Source organism: Gossypium arboreum, chromosome 2, assembly GCF_025698485.1.
Source record: "Gossypium arboreum isolate Shixiya-1 chromosome 2, ASM2569848v2, whole genome shotgun sequence".
Lineage (NCBI taxonomy): Eukaryota > Viridiplantae > Streptophyta > Magnoliopsida > Malvales > Malvaceae > Gossypium > Gossypium arboreum.
This window is the reverse complement of record NC_069071.1, coordinates 65,619,792-65,634,352: the sequence shown is the minus strand read 5'-3', so window position 1 is coordinate 65,634,352 and position 14,561 is coordinate 65,619,792. Positions and strand designations below refer to the sequence as shown.

At 32.6% G+C, this 14,561-nt stretch overlaps 1 pseudogene; it reads right to left on the bottom strand.

Annotated features, from left to right (window-relative positions):
- The window catches only part of LOC108466203 (glyceraldehyde-3-phosphate dehydrogenase, cytosolic-like), a 49,086-nt pseudogene extending 34,978 nt beyond the window's left edge, over positions 1-14,108 (bottom strand).
- Between the last annotated feature and the right edge of the window lie 453 nt (positions 14,109-14,561).

The following is a 14,561-nucleotide window of genomic DNA, read 5'->3' as shown; positions in this document are numbered from 1 at the left end:
TATGAGAATGATTTTGTGATGACCTTGTGATTATGGGTCCATGATTATGTTGTATAAATATGTATTTATACCATGATGGTGGAAATGATTGGTGAAGGTGTGATGAGCTTATTTATCATCATTTTTGTACTAAAACTGTTTTAGACAGTAGCTGTAGTCCAACTTTGTAAATTCACAAAAAATTGTGAAAATAGATTTAAAGGATGAATTTATTGAGTCTATTTTTACATAGAAGAAACGGTGTACGCAAAAGAATTTCAGATTATGAGATATTTGAATTTTTGTGGGACAAGGTCAGAATGATCTCGGAATCCCCTGTTCTGATTTTTAAAAATGATTAAAAATTGTTAAAAAATAATTATGGGTTATAGTTTATATTTTTAGAATAGTTGATGAGTAAATTTTCTAAATAAATAAACAGGAACATCATTCGAATTCTGTATGAGGATATAATTAATTTTTAGTGAAGAGTGGTCGGAACTATTGGATAGTGAAAAAGGGGTAACTTTGAAGAATAAACTGTACTTATTAGCTAAACCAAAAATTTTGCAAATTTTATGGTAATAATATATGTGAGCCTAGTTTCAGGTAAAATTAACATATCTTAATTTTGAGCTCCATAGCTCCATAAATAAATAATTTAACGACTATGACTCGAGTAGACAGCTTGACTGAAATTTGAAAAAATAGTGGAATAATATGCAATTATAATTGTGATACCTTGAGAACATGTTGTAAGAATTTGGAAAAAGCATATTAATAAACTGCTTATTATTTTCATATGAACTTACTAAGCTTTATAGCTTACCCTTCCCTTTTCATCTCTTATAGGTTTATATAGCTAGCTCAGGTTAGAGATCGCCGGAGATTCAATCACACTATCAAGCTATCATTTGGGGTATAAGTGTTCAAATACTTAAGTCTATGGCATGTATAGGGGCTCTATCTTTGTAATTATGTCATTGGTAATGTGGCCAAATGTGTTGGCCTATAATGGTTATAGTCTAATTTATATATAGCCATGAATGATGGCTTATGCTAATCATATGATTATTCATGTGTATTTGCCAATGTTTTATGGTGAGATCATGTTGTTTGATATGGATGACTGTGTGCATACGACTTAAGTACTCGATGATTGATTTTGGCATAATTGGCATATGGATAGATTATAGCATAAGTGTGAAATGTGAAAATGTATTAATGGTAATCTCGGTATGAAAGTTGTTATGATTAATCTTGATAAAGTATGATGCCTTGTGTATGCGTAAGTTATGAGAATGTCATGCATAAGCTATATTTACGATTATTAAGTGTTCATTTATGGCATGTTGGATGCCATTGAGATATGTGAGTGTGCATGTGTTGGGAGGGTGGCAAAATGGCTTGGAATATAGCCTAGTATTTGTCCACACGGGCGTGTGACCCTGCTTCATGATGAAATTTTCTAAGTTTTCCCAAAAGTTTTCAAAGTTTCCTATTTAGTCCCAAATCATCTTCGATGCATGTTAATGGACGTTATACATATGTATGAATGTTTTTGATTTGAATGAAATTTTATGGCCCGATTTTATGTGATTGTGTATGTTTAAGTCCGGTAATGCCTCATATCCTGTCCCAACCTCAGACATGGGTAAGGGGTGTTACATCATGGAAGTGTTTCTACTGTTGGAGGTGGTGATGAGCCATGTAATCACAAAGCCAGTACACTGAAAGAATATTTGGTTACATATGCATGACCATTGAAGAGGAGATGGTTAGGCATTTGGCAGCTAAGGGAATCCAATTGCCCAACTTTACCTACGATTTTGAAATCATTAAAGTGGAGTGTTGATTGAGCAACTCGAATGAAGGGTTCATTCTCCCTTTTTATATGCTAGAGGCAGATTTCTATATTCCACTACATTCCTTCTTTTGTCTGGTGTTGAACGACTATGGGATTGCAAGGGGACTTGGTTGGAATGGTTCATTTTAGTGCCCGCATGTGTAACACCCTTAACCCTCCTTCGTCGTTAGAGTAGGGTTACAGAGCATTATCATACAAATCAGAATATTTAAATTCAAAACATAAGAAATTATGCAATTTAACTGTTAACATTTAATTAATCAACTTGAATATGGTAAGGATACATTTACAGACCTTAAACTGAGCCTATGAACCCTAAAAATAGCTTGGAAACATTCAGGGATCAATTTAAAATAAAACAAAAAGTTTTGGAAAAACTTGAAAATTTTTAAAAAGGGCCACACGGACGTGTGGCTAGGCTATGTGACATAGCCAAGACCATGTGAGCATTTGAAGTATGGACACACGATCGTGTCCCAACCCATGTGTCCGCCCGTGTGGGTATTCAAACTAGGGCCACATGGTTGTGTGCCAAACCGTGTGCATATTTGAAATATGGCCATACGACCGTGTCTCATGCTATGGTACATAGTAACTTGAAACACACGATCGTGTAGGTTGACTGCGCGTGGCACACGATCGTGTGACAGCTCGTGTCCCAGATCGTGTGCTTCATAATTTGCCCCTAAAACAAGCCAATTCTAACCCTAAAACTTGCACACTAGGACACATCATTTGCATATGCATTCATATGTCCAAAACACATTCAAATACTCTCCAAAATATACCAAATCAAGCATCCTATAAACCTAACCAATATGCCATCAAAAGGCACCACAATTCATGCCAAAATGAATCAAAACCAAACATTTATCCGACACTAAACTAAATGGTATTTAGATTCATCAAAAGCAATATATATTCACATAACTAAATGCCATTCAATCATATCATCAATAACCACTTTCAAAAATCTACAATTCCAACTCAATTAACACCTGAAACATACATAAGAGAACTACTCAATGTTCCATTTATTTCTATACACATTTAAACAACTTATAATATATACATACATCATCATTAACATCAACCAAAATACCACAAGAATTTACAACAAAAACCATTTGATCAAGTACCAAAACATATATAGATGTTACCAAATGTCACCAATTCAAATACCATACATAAATGACATGGATAAGTCAAACAAAAAGATCCTAATACATGCCATTCATAACCAACTTCAAAATGACCTAAACATCTACCAAGATAAAGAATGGATGGTGTGAATGCCTCGACTTGACCTTTTAACCAACTAAGCTTTTCGTGATCTACAATGAAAAATACAAATAGTGTGAGCATGTAATGCTTAGTAAGTTCGAATAAAGGAACACATAACTCACAAATAAAATTACTTTACATAACATATATATTATTTGAATAACCTTTTTAATCCATAACCTTTTTCAATCGATAACCTTTTCATCGATAACCTTTTCATTGTAAACCTTTTCATCAATAACCTTTTCATCCTTTTCATTGTTTTGAGAGTGCCATGGTATCTTTCAACCATGGTCTTTTCCTTTTCTAGTATAATGCTATGATATATCTCAATCATAGTTTTTACCTTTTCTCAATTCAAGAAAATCCAAACACCATTTCATAGATACGTATTTAAAGATATCAATTTACATCATAATTTTATAATGAAATACTTTAAATGAAATACAAACTTACCTCGACTAACACGGATGCAAAAGTGGAGGCGACGACTAATCCAAAACCTTAGCTTTACCGCAATTTAAGTTCAATTGTTTGTTTCTTGATCTAAACAATAATTTCACTCAATTAAATAATTCAAACTTATAGTCTATTTTAATGTGAATTTAGAAAATTAACCCTAGCATTTTAACTTTTACTCAATTTAGTCCCTAAATTCAAAACTTACAAATTTACCATTTTTAACCAAAAACCATGCTAGCTAATTTTTAATAGCTTCACAAACAGTCCATATTTTCCATTATTTCACATAATTATCATTGAATTCTACTAGTTACTCAAACAAGTCCTTGAACACAAATTCATCAAAAATCACTTAACAAAATACTTATATGTAGCTACCAACTTTAATAATTCACCAACTACATTCACAACACGTCAAACTCATTTATGGTAAGTCCTAAACTTTTAACAATTTAAAAATTGATTTAAGGCTAGCTAAACTAGGCTAATATGAGCTCAAAAACATAAAAATTACTAAAAACGAGACAAAATACCATACCATGCATGTGAATTTGACCATGTCCAAAAGTTTCTCTTTCCCTTTAATGGTGTTTCGATTTTTAGACAAAAGAAAAGGGAAGAAGATGATGAATTTTTTTTATCATCTTTTGTTTAGTTTCTCTAATTTACCTAATTACCAAATTAACCTTTAAAAATCATCAAAATTACACTAAAAACAATCCACAAACATCCACTAAATTAAGATATGGTATTAGTACCCACTAAGTCCATTAATTTAAGATTCCATAACCACTTGATCCTTTTAACTAATAGAAATAAACTTTTTCACCTTTTTCAATTGGGTCATTTTTACCTAATTAGTTACTTAAATGTTAAGATTTCTTAACCAAATTTTAATATGACCTAAATAAATACTTGTAAACATTAATAAATATTTAAACCCTAAATCATTGGTCAGAATTGTGGTCCAAAACCAATGTTTTCAACACCCCAAAAAATGGGTTGTTACAACTTTCCCTCCTAAACGAATTTTTATCCTTGAAAATCTTACTAGAAATAGGTCCGGGTTTTGCTAGAAATAGGTCCGGGTTTTGCACTTTCATAGCTTCTTCCAGTTCCCAAGTAGCTTCCTCAACTCTGTAACGGTGCCAAAGAAATTTAACCAAAGCTATACATATATTTCCTAATTCTTTAACTTCCCGAGCCAAGATTCTAACTGGTTTCTCACTATACAACATATCAAGCTATATTTCCACTGTAGCTAGCGAAATCACATGTTAGGGATTCGATCTGTACCGTCGTAACATCAATACATGGAAAATGTTATGTATTTTTTCTAACTCTGATGATAAAGCTAAACGATAAGCTACCGAACCAATTCTCTCAATAATTTCATACAACCCGATGAAACGCGGACTGAGCTTTCCTTTTTGATCAAAATGGAGAACTTTCTTCTACGATGATACTTTCAAAAACATTCTTTGACTGACTCAAATTTAATGTCTTTTCTTTTCAAACCAACATATGGTTTATGACAATTGGAGTTAGCTTTTAAACAATCTCGTATCACCTTGACTTTTTCTTTGGTTTCACAAATCAGATCAATTCCGAAAAACTTTTTCTCACTGAATTCGGTCTATTATAATGGTGTTCTACACTTTCAACCATATAAAGCTTCAGACAGGCCACTTTAATACTCGTTTGATAACTGTTATTGTATGCAAATTCAACTAATGGAAGAAATTTCTCCCAGCTACCTTCAAATTCCAAAATACAACAACGCAACATATCTTCAAGTATCTGAATCACTCATTTAGATTGGCTGTGTGTATTTGGAGGAAATGTAATACTAAAATTCAATTTCGTGCCTAAAGCTTCATGTAATTTATTCTAAAATTTAAAATTAAATTACGAATTTCGATAAAAAATAATAGACAATGACACATTATGTAGTCTGAAAATCTTAACAACATATAACTATGCCAACTTCTTGAGTGGATAATCCGTACAATGTCCGGACTTATTTAGACGATAAATAATAACCCAAATGACATCATTTTTTTTCTCGGAGATAGTGGTAATCCTGACACAAAATCTATAGTAATTCTTTCCTATTTCCACTCCAGAATCATAATAGGCTGAAGTAATTCTGAAGGTAGCTAATGCTTGACTTTAACTTGTTGACAAATCAAACATTTTGAAATAAATTCTGAAATATCCCATTTCATACCTGGCCAACAGAACATTTATTTTAGATCATCGTACATTTTGTTACTACCAGGATGAATAGAGTAACTGCTGCTATGAGTTTCTTGTAAAATCTTCTATTTAATTTTAGAATTTTTTGGAACATATAATCTATTTAGAAAGTATAAACTATCATCTGTACCAATAAGAAAGAAAAACTAAAAATAAACCAAAAGCCTAAAAGAAAGAAAAATTGAAAACTAAAATTACAAAGAAAAATTTAAATATGAAAAGTTGTCCTTAAACAAGTGTTTTAAGAGCCTATTTATAGAGTTAGGGTTTTTATTGTCCTCAACCCTAGGTGAGTTGATGTTCTCATGTTTAATTTCCATTGTGCAGACCAAAACACCCCTGGATCGTAAGTGCTTCTAGTATAAGGCCAATTTTGAGACACCCTAGTCCCTGTGTCGCAACATCGAAGGCGGCATGTATGGTTTAGGGGTAGCTTCAAGGGTGTGTCATGACATCCCTTGGCTATGTCATGACACCCAAGGAAATATAGCAATTCTGACATTCTAATCTCTGTGTTACGATATTTAACTCCCTGTGTTGCAACATAGCGACCAACTTTCAGTTCTTATGCCTTTGAATGGTCTCCTGCACACTTACTAAGTATGTTAGCTCGCCTTTGGGCCTTATTCGGCCCTTAAGGTCAATAAAAGACTTAAAAGACACTTTTTATTGAATTTAAACTAAACTAAGAAAACATAACTAAAAAATAGTAAAGTTGCTCGTATTCAAGCTCCTCAAGTACGGAAACTAGTTTAATCTGCTACACCGAATTACAGTAGATCAGTGCCCAACAAGATCTCATCTCGGTCTCAGTTGCCAAAATAGTTCATTAGGGTCGTCAATCCTAAGTTTTTAAGTTCATTCAAATTAGTTTAATTTATTATGATCTGGTCCTTCATCCAAAAATTAGCTCACCTCTTCTCCATCAACCACCTCCTAAAGGTTTAGTTACTTATGTTACAAATAAAACTAACAACCATAAAAATGAAAAGCAAAGAAGCCATTAAAGTAAAGCTTGAGAAAAATATAAAAGTTACACGGCTTGAGACATAGGCATGTGTCTCAGCCGTGTGAGGCACACGGCCTGGCCACAAGACTGTGTGACCACTATAATGTAAATTTTTCTAACTTTATTTTCTTAAGGTTTCATATGTTCTTGATTTAGTCCCGAATTGTTTTTAAAGTATTTCTAAGGCCTCGAGGGCTCGAATAAGGGACAATATGCATGTGTTTGAATGAATTATGTTATGATTTATCTAATGTTTGGAAATGAATGTTTTAAGTCATGTTTTTATGGTAATGCTCCATAACCCTATTTCAGCGATGGATATGGGTAGAGGTGTTACACGGATCACTCATAGATATTTAAAAAGAATTGTTTATATTCGTTCAAAAAAAGGCAGGCTATTTATGAATTATTGTGTTGGTAAATTATTTGGGACTATAGACACTCGAAATGGATTCAAGCATTGGAAATGGTTAAGCACAAGACATTGTTCTCTACTCGCGTCCAATTTATTTACAAGCTCACCTCCTTATTTCTCTTTCCCTCTTCTACCTAATTTCTCCAAAATGTTAAAAGGTATTACGTGATATTAATATGTACACAATTTTATAATTGTGAACCGAAAGATTTTCCTTTTCGGGCTTAATTTTGATTTAGTTCTCTTTTTCTTTATTTTGCACTCTTTCGTTCACTTTTTCAAAATAATATGTACTAGCTCGCATAATTCCTTCATTTTCTTTTTTTGCACACAAAGCCACCATGATGTTTCTACCTAGCCCTCAATGTCCATGGCTCGACGTCCATTACATAGTGCATTTTAAAGAATGAGAGCGAAAAAAATTGAGCACTATACTCATTTAGGCTCAAGGCTTTGATAATAAGGCTTACAAGAAAATGGTACTTGAGGCTCAAAGATATGAGAACTGGGGGTATATAGCAATAGGTAGGCTTTTAGGCTTTAGGCTATTACAAACAATGTCTAAGGTCTTTCCCAAATGAATCACTTACACCAATTGTTTCAAGCATACATCTATTGAAATGAATAAGTAACAAATTAAATTATTTATCTACAAGGAACCGTATACTTTATTCATCCTATGATACACTTTATAAATTTTAATTTAGGTTATTGCCTCCACCCTATTATACACATTAACTAATTGAACTAACTAGCCTACCATTAAGAGTAGCAAATTTTCTAGTATTTCAAAATTTACAAGTTTGACAATTATATGTACTTAATCAGTATTTACAACTGATGACTTATTGCCTAATTGTATCCCAAGCACCATGCAAGTACACAAAATAAAAGATGAAAAAAGGAAAAAGAAAAATATTTTTGATATTTTTGAAATTTTTTCAAAAAATGCGAAAAATTAAATATAAACATACAAAATAACATAACAAAAAGAAAAATAGAACACATAAAATTATGTGTACCCCTCACACTTAAACTACACATTATCCCAAATGTGTTCCCCAAAAAGATAGGAGGTTATAGACTTCCCTAGAATGGGTCATTAGGCTAGCTCGGGGGTTTACCTCTTCATTAAAGCTTGTGAATGTTGTGTAGTCTTTCAGGGTAACTCGTTGCACATGAAACAAATACACATACAAAAAACAAAACACAAAACAACCAAAATCCAAAATCTAAAAATAGAAAAATAAGTCTTAAAAGATAGTGTAGTTTAATAGTTTACATGCAACACAAATAAATAAAAGTAAAATTTGAAAACATGAAACTATGCATTAGAGGTGTCGTCCTCCAAGTTCGTTTCCTCAATTATTGGCATCTTTCTTCCATTGGGAGTAGCTCTTTTGGTGAGTGTTTAGGCGAGGGGCTTGCTCTACTCTCGGATGACAACACCTTTGGTTGTTGGATGTGCAAAGTTGAACATGTCCCCGGTGGTATTAGCATATGGTGCCACATCATCATCCTCCATCGCCTTGTCATCAACTGCTTTGCCTTAGTACTCCTCTTCTCCTCGACTTCTTCCTTCTTTCTTCATCATCCATAGATGAATCACACGACTGATCTAGCGATTATATGCCCTTTGCTCCCTAACTTTCCATAAGCATATTCATAAATGGCTTCATTACCTTTAGCATTCGAGTGTTGTAGCGCACATCCTGACCTAGCCTACATATCCATTATGTAGGCTCATCCTTAGTCTTCTTTTTTGCGCTTGTCTTCTTTTCTACTCAAGGCACGTTTATCTTGTTTTTGTATCGTTGATTCCATTATTGAATCTACTTTTGATGAAACTCTTGGAATTGGTGGAGAATGGAATCATCAATGATGCTGCGAGTGGGACGGTGAGTCTCCTTGGTGGACGTGATCTCCATGCCAACCCTACAGTAGAGATCAATGACCAAATGCAAAAAATAAATACGTACTTTGTTGCCCATAATGCAACACTTCAATTGTTGATTTATCCATGTACCTACACAAATTCTTTTACGTTGCAAAATAGAGTATAATAGGGATGCTCTAAAAACATTAACATTGTTAGTGTCAAGTGCAGGGTAAAGACAAGTACATATAAATTGCATCCAATTTTCTAGAATGAGGAACATGATTGTTTGTCTAAAGAGAGAGGTCACATTGTTGAAGCTTCGCGCTTCCACTTGACTCTACCTTCTGTAAGGTAGTGCAGAATTGTGTCTATGTCTAAGTTAGTAAATTGATTTAAAATAGAGATGACAGATCGTCCTTTTCGTAACACAAGACGCCATAATTTTTGCAAACAGCCAAGAAGGAGATATCCACACTAGCATGCCTGATGTACACTTGATCGTGTTAAAAAATTTTCAAATTGGAGTAAAACTCCAATACGACGGGTACTACGATAGGTTGCTTAGAAAGTATACAAAAATTATCCCACCTGTGAAAGCGGATATCATTCCAAACTTCATCGTTAAATTAAGAGGCTATATCAAAACTGTATTCAGGGATGAATGCCTATCCTTAGATAGTCTAATAAAAGTCCATGGCCTCTTTTTATGAAAATTTATCAATATCGAATTTTGAAAATGGACTTTAGGTGGTTTGGTATCAAGTTGTTCTTGTTGTCTTTAGGGTTTTTTTTGTAATTTTTATCAATTGTAAACAAACAATAGTACATTATTATTTCAACTAATCAACTAGTCATAAGCAATCAATCAACAAACTAAACTAGTGATACTAAAAACTAAAATAAAAATAAAAATAAGGGAAAAAAAACAAGAAGGATTATCAGAAAATAAACAAAAGGAAAACTTAAATCGTTTGATTGTCGTATCCAAGTTGATTAATTTGATGAAGGTCCGTGTTCCCCAAACAATTGAAAAAAGAAAAACCTGCAAAAGGAGGGAAATAACCAAAATAAGGGAACAAGAAAAGAGAATAAGCAAGAAAAATAGAGGAGATTGAAAGGGAGATTGATAGAAAATAGAAAGAGAGGAGAGTGTTTAGGGGTTTAGATTTGAATAGCTGGGAAGTAAATGAAGGGAATGGGGTATTTGGGATGTTAGGAGGCTTAGGCTTTCAAAACATGCGAATCGCAATCTCGACTCGAATATTGTGATACTCATAGGTGGATATCGCGATATCCCTTATCTTTGAACCATTCAAATTCCATTTTGTATGAGGTATCACGGTATTGAGGGTTGGGTATTGCAATACCACTATGTAAAACAAAAATTTTTTACTTTTGAAATTCCAGGGGTATCGCGATACCAAAGTTTTGATATAGGGATACTTAGAAAAATTTTTTGTCCCTAATTGAAACTGTTCAAAAAATCGCAATATCCCCTCTTGGTTATCACAATTTCACTGAACAAAACCCAAAACACTTGCAAAATTCTCAATTTTTCTCTTAACTTTCAAAAATCTGACTAAATTAGATCAACATAATTTAAAATCCTAATCTAAATGCAGAAAGTATACGGAGTCCATGCTCAATAATCCAAATATTTATAAATTTTTGGTTCAATTGCCACATGCGAAAAATTGAAAATTTCATCCAAATGATACGTAACATCACCATACTGATGCTTGCACAAGGTTTCAAGAACCAATACATGTCTCATTTTCTTTAACCCTACGTGTTGATTCACTAATCGTCTCTTCACAATGCCTTGTTTCTTCACTCGGATGCCTTGCATCCTCGGTCTAGAACTTGCAAACATACACCACTTCAAATATTTCACTTGTTAGTCGCATGATCGAACACTACCTGAACGACTTGACACTCTAGCTCACTATTGGGGGACATTTCCTTCGCCTTAGGTTTGGTTTCTCTATACCTAAAGGTCGCTACCTCTCAACTTACTTCTATTTTCATCTCTCCCTTGCCCACATCTATGGTGGCCTTAGAGTTAGCTAGGAATGGTCTCCTTAATTGAACTGGTATCTTTAAATCCTCCTCAAAGTCAAGGACTATGAAATCAACTGGTAAGATGAATTGTCAAACTCTCACTAAAACATCCTCCAAAACTCCCTTTGGGTGGACTAGGGACCTATTGTCTAGTTGAAGGGTTACTGAAGTTTCCCTAAGATCACCTAGACCTAGAGGTGATCATGGGCTGGGCTAGGCCTAAACAAAATTCTAGGCCCAGGCCTGACCCGGCACGAAATATGGGCCTAAAAATTTATTCCAGCTCGACCCAAAATATAATTTCTAAGCTCAAGTATAGCCCAGCCCAGCCCATATTAAAATTTTTTAGCTTATTTTATTAAATATTTTTTTAAAATATAATAAACCAAATACATTTAAAAACATAAAAAATATTAAAACAAGAAACAAATAAAAATGATACTAAAATAATTCTTAAAACAATAATCAAATTGAAAATATAATAAAAAGTGGTTATATTAAAATTGAAACAAGTTAGAACTAAAATAATAACAAGATTAATAATAAAACAAAATTTCTATAATATCCAAATAATATTAAAACGACAACATACAATATAATAAATAGTTGCGAAAGAACAATAATACACCACAAAAAAGTAGCACTAAAACAGCACAAAAAACAGTATCTCCAACAACACCAAAACAACACAAAAAACCTGCAAAATATAATCAACCAACCAAAATATCTATACATTAACCAATCAACATAGTTAATTTTATAACAAGCTATAAATTGTAAGCTAAATTAAATTGTCAACAATTAGAAAAGAAGGTAACCTAAAAAGCAATCGAAGAAACATCATCCTCATCGACATCATCATTCTTGCAACCAATTTCTAACATGAAATAAGAATAAATAATTCGATAATCAGATTGATAAAAAAATAATATAAAATCACAACAATAAAATGAGAATAATAATTACCCATTGAAAATCCCTTATCTCACATCCAATCATCAAAGCAAACAACAGCTTGAACTGTTTTTGGCTTAAGTGGACTCCTCAAAGGTGTGATAACTTTCTTACACATGCTAAAAGCCTATTAGAAAGCTATAGTTGATATTGGAATTGCCAAAAGATCACGAGCCAATAATGAAAACTCATTATCAAACTGAACTTTTGCTCTAATAATCCAAAACATCTATTTGACTATTCAACTCAAGCTTCGGTTCTTCCAAATAAATGTCCAACTGTGAGTTTTCAATCTTAGTGCTAGATTTATTTAAATACTATTTATAATCATCTCTCTCATCAAAATATCCCCTAAAATCAACACTATTAACTTTGTATTGGTACAAACTAGAATTAACAGGTTTTTTATCCGAAACATTAGAACTCCCAGCCAAAGAGGAAGTTGTGGATTTGGATTTCTTAACATACTCGTCAAACAAGAGTCTAAGATTGCTAAGAATGGTTTCAAAAAAATATGAAGCATGAATACCGTAGATTGTAGTAAAGTAATAATGCACATAATTCAACTTGTAACGAGGATCTAAAATTGCAGCACATGACAATATCAACGAATACTCAACCCAATATTTATTAAATTTCTCTTACATTTGCTTAACCATTGGAGTTAAAAAAGAATAAAGACCTTTAACTGTATCAAGCAAGACCTTGTGAACTTTCCAAACCCCTCTAAAATATAGATTAGCCATTGTATAATTAGAACCAGAAAAAACACAAGTCACATCATAAAAGACTTTCAAAAATTTGCAAAGAATAACAACATTCCTCTAGTCCTTGTTAGAAAGTGCAAATATTTGATAATCTTTATCCCGTGTTCCCCAATAATCTAGCATCTTTATAGTAAAGAGAAGATTCAAGCATCAAATAAGTAGAATTCCATCACACACACACATCTTGACGCAACTTTTGTCTGCCACGTCATAAAATCTTTTCCTACGAATTCTTGACTTTTTATGCACTTAATTCCATTTCAAATCTTACCAACAACATCATTAGCAAGTTCCAAACCAACTTTAACTATAAGATTCAATATATGTGCACAACATCTAACTAGAAAAAAAGCACCATCATACAAAATAGCTCGGTTCACACGAAAATGATTTTTAAGACAAAAAACCATAACATCATTATAATCCTAAGTGATGCTAAAAATTTTCTTATTTATACCTCATTGAGATAAACATAAAACAAATTCATTTGCTATGCTCAAACCATCATATAGAGGAAATAAAGCTCTAAACATTATGATTCTCTTTTGTAGCTTCCAGTCTTTGTCAATCCAATGAACAGAAATGAAAATATATTCATCATTAGTATGCTCCGAGTTCCAATTATCAGAAGTTAGACAAATTAAACCAAGTGCTTTAGCCAACTCTTCTTTAACGTGATCTCTCTCTTTTGCATAATACATTAGGGCATCCCTAGCAACTGTATGTCTACTTATATTCTTAAAATTAGGACTAGCAATTCTCATCATGTATCTAAATCCCAAATTTTCAACTATCCTAAATGAATGCTTGCTACATACAAGAAAAGTGGAAACAGCTTGACGGCACCCATCAGCATAAAACTTGTAATTTTTTATATATGGACCACTTCCTAATGATGGTTGAGTGGCTATGATGTATTGAGTGATGTCCTTATTAACTTTTTTCAAACAATTATTTAGATGACATCCTAAATGAGACGTTTCACTAGAAGATTTAGTAGAGAAGATACTCTTATAGTGATTACATTGTGCCTTCAATTCATTTATGTTCTCACATTCAAGCTTTGTCATTTCATCCCACACCTTTGAAGTGGTAGACTTTTGATGTTTGAGAGCACTTTCATACTCATTAAACCCATCGTCCACAGGTATAGGAGTGTTTGAACTAGCCATAGTCATAAAAACTCAAGTCCTGAAATTCAAATATACCAAAAAGATTATATAATTGTTCAACAATTGTATATAATATATAAATTATTCCATATTATTATTTACTATCATAAAATGTTAGCCCAAATTAAAACCAATCTAGTACAGTTAAGATTAACTAAACTTCAGTTATCAGATAAAGTATATGACATAACAAATATTAATTTATAAAGATGTCATATTCTATATTCATATTCAAATATGAATTAGACATAAATACCTATACCAATCGAGTCAATACTCAATTGACATTAGGAACTTCCTTTTACATATAGTAGTATAGATTATTTTGTGTGAAGCTATATATTTGTGTGATATATGTCTAGACTTTATTATGATAATGTATTACTTTAAAAATTTAAAATGAATATATATTTATAAATGATATCTAAAATTCAGAGTAGGTGTTAGAGAAAC